This window comes from Salmo salar, chromosome ssa07 (genome assembly GCF_905237065.1).
Source record: "Salmo salar chromosome ssa07, Ssal_v3.1, whole genome shotgun sequence".
NCBI lineage: Eukaryota > Metazoa > Chordata > Actinopteri > Salmoniformes > Salmonidae > Salmo > Salmo salar.
In genome coordinates, this window is record NC_059448.1 from 3146498 (window position 1) to 3157781 (window position 11284).

General features: G+C 42.4%; 1 pseudogene; it reads right to left on the reverse strand.

Annotated features, from left to right (window-relative positions):
- Window positions 1-3731, reverse strand: part of LOC123743724 (endophilin-A1-like) — a 31481-nt pseudogene extending 27750 nt beyond the window's left edge.
- Window positions 3732-11284: the final 7553 nt, after the last annotated feature.

Here is an 11284-nt window from a genome sequence, read left to right on the forward strand (position 1 = left end):
TCGGCCTGGTGTATCCCAGAAAATAAACCCCTTATAATGTAGCCCATCAGTCCTGACGGTATTAAATATTCTATAGTTCAGCCAATGAGGGTTAGGTTCTAGGCCTGTAGTTCAGCCAATGAGGGGTTAGGGTTATGTGTTAGGTCTATAGTTCAGCCAATGAGGGTTAGGTTCTAGGCCTGTAGTTCAGCCAATGAGGGGTTAGGGTTATGCGTTAGATCTATAGTTCAGCCAATGAGGGGTTAGGGTTATGCATTAGATCTATAGTTCAGCCAATGAGGGGTTAGGGTTATGCGTTAGATCTATAGTTCAGCCAATGAGGGGTTAGGGTTATGCATTAGATCTATAGTTCAGCCAATGAGGGGTTAGGGTTATGTGTTAGGTCTATAGTTCAGCCAATGAGGGGTTAGGGTTATATCTATAGTTCAGCCAATGAGGGGTTAGGGTTAGATCTATAGTTCAGCCAATGAGGGGTTAGGGTTATGTGTTAGGTCTATAGTTCAGCCAATGAGGGTTAGGGTTATGGATCTATAGTTCAGCCAATGAGGGGTTAGGGTTAGGAGATCTATAGTTCAGCCAATGAGGGGTTAGGGTTATGTGTTAGATCTATAGTTCAGCCAATGAGGGGTTAGGTTATGTGAGATCTATAGTTCAGCCAATGAGGGTTAGGGTTAGTGATCTATAGTTCAGCCAATGAGGGGTTAGGGTTATGTGTTAGATCTATAGTTCAGCCAATGAGGGGTTAGGGTTATATCTATAGTTCAGCCAATGAGGGGTTAGGGTTATATCTATAGCTCAGCCAATGAGGGGTTAGATCTATAGGTCAGCCAATGAGGGGTTAGGATCTATCGTTCAGCCAATGAGGGGTTAGGGTTATATCGATAGTTCAGCCAATGAGAGGTTAGGGTTATCAACACCTTACATTTACATTACATTTTAGTCATTTAGCAGAAGCCCTTATCCAGAGCAACTTACAGTAGTGAATGCATACATTTCATACATTATTTTTCTGTGCTGGCCCCCCGTGGGAATCAAACCCACAACCCTGGTGTTGCAAACACCATGCTCTACCAACTGAGCTACAGGGAAGGCCACTGCTACACCTGGTTATCAGCGGAGCCTCGTCTGGCAGCGAAACACTTCATTCAGCCTCATTTACTGCCTTTAAAACAGCTGATATGGCTGATATGGCTGATTTGCTTAAACAAATGTGGTTTCTACTGACATCTGAGATGTACAAACTATGGCATAAGGGGACGACGAGCGGATAAGAGGCAATCCGTAATTTCGATTAAGACCTTAACGAGCGAGCTAAGACGGACGTAGTCAATATAACTATTTGTTCAGCACTTTTGAAATGTACAGCGACGGAATTCAGAACACGGTTCCGTTCTTACAGTGTTCTCCCTGTACACCAAATCAGAACCGTAGGATAAATAAAGGGGGCATATAAGCAGACAATGAAAGCTCTTACAGTGTTCGATGATGACATTTCTTCTAAAACAGGCTATAGGCTACATGTGCACCACCACCAAGTCAGAACAGTAGGTGAAATGAAGAGGTGAAAATAGACCAAATTATTAGGGCGAGGCACATGGGCTACTAACATCTAACTACACAACATACACTTAGCATTACTTTCTTAGCTACAGTATACATATCTCTCTGGCATATTACATCATTTATGCAGCAGCATAAAATACATTTTAGGACCTTGTTGTGCTGTGCTCTCTTGAACAGGAAGGTGATGCGGCGGGCTTTCGTTGGCGAACTTTGTCATCAAACTTTGTCATCATAGTCTATCGTTCTCTGGATTTATGGTGCTTTCAAGAGAACTGGGAACTCTGGAGAGAAAAAAACCCCAGGTCAATCATGATGACGTCAGTGATCTTCAAGACGTAGCTCTAGAAAGAGGACCGAGTTCCTGACTTGCATTTACGAGTTGGACGACCATTCAAAACTTATTTTCCAAGTCGGAGCTCGTCCCCCCCCAACCGAGTTCCCAGTTGTCCTGAACTCACTGAAGTCAGATTTCCCAGGTTCGGAGTTAACAGTTGTTTTGACCGTGACAGAAATCATGCTGGATTGAGAGCATGGCCAATGCTTAATGTTTATCATTTTAAACTTGGAAAAGAGACCCTTAATCCCAGATTTGGGACCACACAGCCATTCCATTGAATAGCAGGCTTGTGATTGCTTTGCAACGCTTGCAGTTAGTCACTGATTCCTTCCACTGTTGAATTTGTGATTTCCAATTTGTTGTGTAATATTTTTGTCCATTGGCCGATGAGCACCGATACGTTTTATCTATAATTTCTCTTCATTATTTATTTTTTATATGACAAGGACTTAAAAAGATTTGACAGAAGATTTTCGACTTGATTCATGATGATGACTGCTAGCTAACATTTTGAAAGTATGATGTTGACATGATCCGTCCAATCAAAGCTACTGTAGATATAATGTGATTTGACATCATTTTATCTGTGGCCAATGACCTTGAGTCTTCTTGGATGGGCACTACTAATGTAACTCTATGGCAGAACCCGAGGAGCTTGAATTTTAGAGCTCTACCCTTAGATTTGGCGGTGACATTGTGTCCCCCATGAGTGACAGAACACTGAGCCAATCACAGCGCAACTGGAGAACATTACCAACCCCTACTTTCTGTATTTTCCGCTGGCTGCCCCACCACCACAGAAAGCACTGAGCTCGACTGAAACACCTGCATTTTGGAGTTGCCTTATTCAAGAAAGCCAAAAAAAAAAAAAAATTGATTATATGCAGCTTTATTAACTCAATGAATTATTATATATATTTTTTTACATTGTTTGCAAACTGATATGCGACATGTATTAATGCCAGAAAAACATACAAAACAGGCATCCCCCCACCCCACCCACCTGCCCTAAATGACGGGTCGCCACTGGGCACACATACACAATCCATGTCTAAATTGTTTCATGGCTTTAAAAAAATCCTTCTTTAACCCGTCTCCTCCACCTTCATCTACACTGACTGAAGTGGATTTAACAAGTGGACATCAATAAGGGATCATAGCTTTCATTCTGGATTCACCTGGTCAGTCTGTCTAATGACATGGAAAGCGCAGGTGTTCTTAATGTTTTGTCCACTCAGTGTCTATGTTCTACAAATATACATTTCTATGTGATCAGAACGTTTTTTTTTTTAGCTTTACATCCTTTGGATTGGAACGAGGCTAGTCATGTAGGTTAGTGGTGGTATGTTAGGCCTCCGGGTATGAGAGCCAGGCACAGATAGATAGACAATATAACCTTAAGGGATATTAGTGTCTTTAACATCTCAATCACAATTCTCTCTTGTCTCTTTTGACAAGCCTAGCAAATGATTTAAAAAAATACCTGCCATTGTATTCACTGTAGCTGGTTTTGATTCAGCTATCACCATCGAAAGAAATATTGTACCCGATCGAGTTACCGACAAGACACGCGGAACCATTAAACGGAAACCTACCTGGGTGGCTTTGTGAAACTGCTTTTTCAACCCCGCGACAGACATCTCTGTCTAGTTCGACCAGATGTCCACTTGCGTTCACTAAGTAATCCACGATTATCCACCCTCTGGGTTTCAAAACAAGGAATATAATCCGCTTTTCTTTCTTTCTATCGAGTGTTTTTGTCGTTGCGTAGCCTAGTCTACACTGGTGTCCTCTCGTTACAACAGAATGAATCGCTCTATCCAAATACAACGAGCCAAATCATTGGGCCATGCTATCTGGTATCCTTGGGACGTCCCTACCCCATTGAAGTTGACAATTCAAATAGTTCAGGTTAGGGTTATGGTTAAGGTTAGGGTTATGGTTAAGGTTAGGGTTATGGTTAGGGTTATGGTTAAGGTTAGGGTTAGGGTTATGGTTAGGGTTAAGGTTAGGGTTATGGTTAAGGTTAGGGTTAAGGTTAGGGTTATGGTTAAGGTTAGGGTTAAGGTTAGGGTTATGGTTAAGGTTAGGGTAATGGTTAAGGTTAGGGTAATGGTTAAGGTTAGGGTTAAGGTTAGGGTTATGGTTAAGGTTAGGGTTAAGGTTAGGGTAATGGTTAAGGTTAGGGTAATGGTTAAGGTTAGGGCTATGGTTAGGGTTATGGTTAAGGTTAGGGTTAGGGTTATGGTTAAGGTTAGGGTAATGGTTAAGGTTAGGGTTAAGGTTAGGGTTAGGGTTAAGGTTAGGGTTATGGTTAAGGTTAGGGTTATGGTTAAGGTTAGGGTTAAGGTTAGGGTTATGGTTAAGGTTAGGGTAATGGTTAAGGTTAGGGTAATGGTTAAGGTTAGGGTAATGGTTAGGGTTAGGGTTATGGTTAAGGTTAGGGTAATGGTTAAGGTTAGGGTTATGGTTAAGGTTAGGGTTAAGGTTAGGGTTATGGTTAAGGTTAGGGTAATGGTTAAGGTTAGGGTAATGGTTAAGGTTAGGGTTATGGTTAAGGTTAGGGTTAAGGTTAAGGTTAGGGTTAGGGTTAAGGTTAAGGTTAGGGTTAGACTATGTTCCCCCGAAATTCACAAATGACATTATGCTATTGAGACCTGTGATTTTTCACTGTTAAAAAAAAAGCTTCATACACCTTTTCCATGACTTCTTTCTCCATGGCTTTTAACCACATTGTCATGACTATTATTATAGCCTACATGAAAAAGTATTGTCCAGTCCAGCGGTATTGTTGACACTGGATTGCTGCAGTGTCTGATTCCATGTCGACCTACCATCTCCTGCCGTTGTGCCCTTAATCAAGGCACTTAACCCCCCCCACACACAAAGTAGAACTGCACTGTTAGTCACATTGTGTCAACAGGTCGTCCCAACACCTTCATCTGGAGAGTGCAGGCTTGGCTTTTTGATCCATCCCTGAAACACCCAAGTCTTGCTTATCAAAGTCCTGTTGAGTGGCTGATGTTTAGGCTACGATGTGGTTAGAGCAGGGCAGGAACAAAAGCCTGCACACCAAAGTAGCTGTCCTGGAGGACGGTTAGCCACCTTTGATTTACAATATTGTAACATTACAACCAAAATACTTTTGTCTAAAGAATAAGGTAGGCTACTTTAAATCAAGGTATCTAACTAAGACATGTTTATATATTAAGGCTCAATATTCATGTTTCAGGGGAGATCTATGCACAGCAAGTCATTTGTCAATTAGGCTACTCTTTGAATATGTTTAATGTTGTCGTTTACATTTTAGTCATTTAGCAGACGCTCTTATCCAGAGCGACTTACAGTAGTGAATGCATACATTTCATTCATTTATTTTTCTTCCGTACTGATCCCCCCCGTGGGAATCAAACCCACAACCCTGGCGTTGCAAACACCATGCTCTACCAACTGAGCCACACGGACGTATTATTAAATGGCTGCTGTTTAATAGAGGGGAAGCCCCGTTTCTCAACGGTGCAGAGTTATTTAGGCTCTACAGTGTCGGTGGAAGGAAGGAAGCAGCACTGTTACACTTTAGCTATAGTTAAAACTAGCGAGATAACCGCTACAAATTATGTTTTGAATTGGTAATCTAGTTAGTCTGCCTGGCGGTATGTTATACCTGCTGCTGATGAAATGTCGCCGTCTCTCTCGGTGGGCAATGGCCCACTCTCACTGGTACACACACACACACGCAGCACACAGCTACACGTAGCGTCATTCCCAATTATGGTTGATATGTCGATTTAAAAAAAAAAAAGTGTTATTGACTTTTTCATGACCCTACAAAACCCTAATTTGACAATTTGGAAGAGCGCGTCATGTGCATTCAGGTTTTGCGCATTTTCAATCTGCACAATCACGGAACAGTCTACTGTCATGCACATATTCACAGACTAGAATCAGGAAATGAATGCTCATGTCTCCATTGCTATTCAATGTAGATTCCGCCTTTATTCCGCTTCAGTGTGTGAATCTGGGCCGGCGATAGGCTACTTTATTTTCTAGAGGGTACGCAATTACCCCCCCCAAAAAAAATAGAGGTGCCGGCATGGAGCTCCGGATCCGGTGCGATCCAAATCAAGCACTAGTCCGGTACGGACGCCCCAAGGATCCCAGATAGTACTGACCGGTATTGTGCAGAGACAGCTGTAACGTAGGCACGTCTGTGACGTGTGGTGGCAGTGCGCATGTTCACGAGAGGAGATTACTGTCTGCGAGTTTGGATGGTGCTGAAACAATGTGATTCGACGAACTGGGTTTTTTCTAGATTCTTCCAGTAGCCTACATTAATAAGAGGGAGATCGAGATGTGCCTTGTGCATATTTACCTCAGAGCAGTGGTGTAAAGTACTGAAGTAAAAATACTTTAAAGTACTACTTAAGTCGTTTTTTGGGGGGGGTATCTGAACTTTAATATTTATGATAACTTTTACTCCACTCCTAAAGAAAATGTACTTTTTACTTCGTACATTTTCCCCTGACACCCAAAAGGTACTCATTACATTTTGAATGCTTAGCAGGACAGGAAACTGGTCAAATTCACACACTTATCAAGAGAACATCCCTGGTCATCCCTACTGCCTCTGATCTGGAGGACTCACTAAACAGAGAACATCCCTGGTCATCCCTACTGCCTCTGATCTGGAGGACTCACTAAACAGAGAACATCCCTGGTCGTCCCTACTGCCTCTGATCTGGAGGACTCAGTAAACAGAGAACATCCCTGGTCATCCCTACTGCCCCTGATCTGGAGGACTCACTAAACAGAGAACATCCCTGGTCGTCCCTACTGCCTCTGATCTGGAGGACTCGCTAAACAGAGAACATCCCTGGTCATCCCTACTGCCTCTGATCTGGAGGACTCACTAAACAGAGAACATCCCTGGTCATCCCTACTGCCTCTGATCTGGAGGACTCACTAAACAGAGAACATCCCTGGTCGTCCCTACTGCCTCTGATCTGGAGGACTCACTAAACAGAGAACATCCCTGGTCATCCCTACTGCCCCTGATCTGGAGGACTCACTAAACAGAGAACATCCCTGGTCGTCCCTACTGCCTCTGATCTGGAGGACTCGCTAAACAGAGAACATCCCTGGTCATCCCTACTGCCTCTGATCTGGAGGACTCACTAAACAGAGAACATCCCTGGTCCTCCCTACTGCCTCTGATCTGTCAGTAAATTTAAAAAAAGAAAAATGTTCTTTCTGGTTTGCTTAATAGAAAGGCTGATTTATACTTTTGATACTTAAGTATATTTGAGCAATTACTTTTATTTTTTGATGCATAAGTATACTTATATCCAAAATACTTTTACTCAAGTAGTATTTTACTGGGTTACTTTCACTTTTCTATTATGGTGCAGATACTTTTACTCAAGTATGACAATTGAGTACTTTTTCCACGGGATAATTCAGTAAGCATTGTTTCACATCAAAGTTTATTGGTCACATACATCGTTTAGGAGGTACTAAAGTGCTTATGGTATCAGGTAAGACCCAAGTGCAGACTGTGTTGAAGCAACAATGTTTATTGCAACAGGGGTAGGCAAACAGGTGAAGGCAGGCAGGGGTCGATAATCCAGAGTAGTGAGTCCAAGGTACAGGACGGCAGGCGGGCTCAGAGTCAGGACAGGCAAGGCTCAAAACCAGGAGGACGAGGAAAAGAGAGACTGGGGAAAAAGCAGGAGCTGAGAACAAAAAACGCTGGTTGACTTGGAACAAACCAGACGAACAGGCAACGGACAAAACAGAGAACACAGGTATAAATACCCAGGGGATAAACAGGGAAGATGGGCGACACCTGGAGGAGGGTGGAGACAAGCAAAAGGACAGGTGAATCAGATCAGGGTGTGACTGTCAGGTGTGTGCGTACTCGTGGTGAAGTCAGGTGCAGGAGAGCAGAGAATTGTGAACAGGTGCACACTTTATTTAGTCATGGAGAGAGATATACAGATGGACGCAGCTGCGTCCAAAAAACCTCCAGCCAACAAGGCAAAGTGTAAAACGCGCAAAACAGTCTTCGTGAAATAACATTTACATTTACGTCATTTAGCAGACGCTCTTATCCAGAGCGACTTGCAAATTGGGGAACCACGGGAAAAACACACGCAAGCGTAGTGCGTACAAAAAAGCACGTAACACGCAAACAATCTCACACAAAGACATGAGGGGGAACAGACGAATAAATACATGTAGTGTAATTGGGGAATGAAAACCAGGTGTGCAGGGGAACAAGACAAAACAAATGGATACATGAAAAATGGAGCGGCGATGGCTAGAAGGCCGGTGACTTCGAACGCCGGACGCCGCCCGAACAAGGTAGAGGGGCCGACTTCGGCAGGAAGTCGTGACAGTGACATATGGTACTAAAGTGAATTGCTTATATTACTAGCTCCTAATAATGGAAATGTCAAACAAGTACACAAGTAATTAATGCACAAAAAATAATTGTTAATTAATTATTGTTAGTTAAAATCAAGAACTGCGAATCCAATTAGATTTTTCACCGAATACAACAGGTGTAGTAGACCTCGCAGTGAAATGCTGAATACAACAGGTGTAGTAGACCTTACAGTGAAATGCTGAATACAACAGGTGTAGTAGACCTTACAGTGAAATGCTGAATACAACAGGTGTAGTAGACCTTACAGTGAAATGCTGAATACAACAGGTGTAGTAGACCTTACAGTGAAATGCTGAATACAACAGGTGTAGTAGACCTTACAGTGAAATGCTGAATACAACAGGTGTAGTAGACCTCACAGTGAAATGCTGAATACAACAGGTGTAGTAGACCTTACAGTGAAATGCTGAATACAACAGGTGTAGTAGACCTCACAGTGAAATGCTGAATACAACAGGTGTAGTAGACCTCACAGTGAAATGCTGAATACAACAGGTGTAGTAGACCTCACAGTGAAATGCTGAACACAACAGGTGTAGTAGACCTCACAGTGAAATGCTGAATACAACAGGTGTAGTAGACCTCACAGTGAAATGCTGAATACAACAGGTGTAGTAGACCTTACAGTGAAATGCTGAATACAACAGGTGTAGTAGACCTCACAGTGAAATGCTGAATACAACAGGTGTAGTAGACCTCACAGTGAAATGCTGAATACAACAGGTGTAGTAGACCTCACAGTGAAATGCTGAATACAACAGGTGTAGTAGACCTCACAGTGAAATGCTGAACACAACAGGTGTAGTAGACCTCACAGTGAAATGCTGAATACAACAGGTGTAGTAGACCTCACAGTGAAATGCTGAATACAACAGGTGTAGTAGACCTCACAGTGAAATGCTGAATACAACAGGTGTAGTAGACCTCACAGTGAAATGCTGAATACAACAGGTGTAGTAGACCTTACAGTGAAATGCTGAATACAACAGGTGTAGTAGACCTCACAGTGAAATGCTGAATACAACAGGTGTAGTAGACCTCACAGTGAAATGCTGAATACAACAGGTGTAGTAGACCTCACAGTGAAATGCTGAATACAACAGGTGTAGTAGACCTCAAAGTGAAATGCTGAATACAACAGGTGTAGACCTCACAGTGAAATGCTGAATACAACAGGTGTAGTAGACCTCACAGTGAAATGATCAATACAACAGGTGTAGTAGACCTCACAGTGAAATGCTGAATACAACAGGTGTAGTAGACCTCACAGTGAAATGCTGAATACAACAGGTGTAGTAGACCTCACAGTGAAATGCTGAATACAACAGGTGTAGTAGACCTTACAGTGAAATGCTGAATACAACAGGTGTAGTACACCTTACAGTGAAATGATGAATACAACAGGTGTAGTAGACCTCACAGTGAAATGCTGAATACAACAGGTGTAGTAGACCTCACAGTGAAATGCTGAATACAACAGGTGTAGTAGACCTCACAGTGAAATGCTGAATACAACAGGTGTAGTAGACCTTACAGTGAAATGCTGAATACAACAGGTGTAGTAGACCTCACAGTGAAATGCTGAATACAACAGGTGTAGTAGACCTCACAGTGAAATGCTGAATACAACAGTTGTAGTAGACCTCACAGTGAAATGCTGAATACAACAGGTGTAGTAGACCTTACAGTGAAATGCTGAATACAACAGGTGTAGTAGACCTTACAGTGAAATGCTGAATACAACAGGTGTAGTAGACCTCACAGTGAAATGCTGAATACAACAGGTGTAGTAGACCTCACAGTGAAATGCTGAATACAACAGGTGTAGTAGACCTCACAGTGAAATGCTGAATACAACAGGTGTAGTAGACCTCACAGTGAAATGCTGAATACAACAGGTGTAGTAGACCTTACAGTGAAATGCTGAATACAACAGGTGTAGTAGACCTTACAGTGAAATGCTGAATACAACAGGTGTAGTAGACCTCACAGTGAAATGCTGAATACAACAGGTGTAGTAGACCTCACAGTGAAATGCTGAATACAACAGGTGTAGTAGACCTTACAGTGAAATGCTGAATACAACAGGTGTAGTAGACCTTACAGTGAAATGCTGAATACAACAGGTGTAGTAGACCTCACAGTGAAATGCTGAATACAACAGGTGTAGTAGACCTCACAGTGAAATGCTGAATACAACAGGTGTAGTAGACCTCACAGTGAAATGCTGAATACAACAGGTGTAGTAGACCTCACAGTGAAATGCTGAATACAACAGGTGTAGTAGACCTTACAGTGAAATGCTGAATACAACAGGTGTAGTAGACCTCACAGTGAAATGCTGAATACAACAGGTGTAGTAGACCTTACAGTGAAATGCTGAATACAACAGGTGTAGTAGACCTCACAGTGAAATGCTGAATACAACAGGTGTAGTAGACCTCACAGTGAAATGCTGAATACAACAGGTGTAGTAGACCTCACAGTGAAATGCTGAATACAACAGGTGTAGTAGACCTCACAGTGAAATGCTGAATACAACAGGTGTAGTAGACCTCACAGTGAAATGCTGAATACAACAGGTGTAGTAGACCTCACAGTGAAATGCTGAATACAACAGGTGTAGTAGACCTCACAGTGAAATGCTGAATACAACAGGTGTAGTAGACCTCACAGTGAAATGCTGAATACAACAGGTGTAGTAGACCTCACAGTGAAATGCTGAATACAACAGGTGTAGTAGACCTCACAGTGAAATGCTGAATACAACAGGTGTAGTAGACCTTACAGTGAAATGCTGAATACAACAGGTGTAGTAGACCTCACAGTGAAATGCTGAATACAACAGGTGTAGTAGACCTCACAGTGAAATGCTGAATACAACAGGTGTAGTAGACCTCACAGTGAAATGCTGAATACAACAGGTGTAGGTAGAC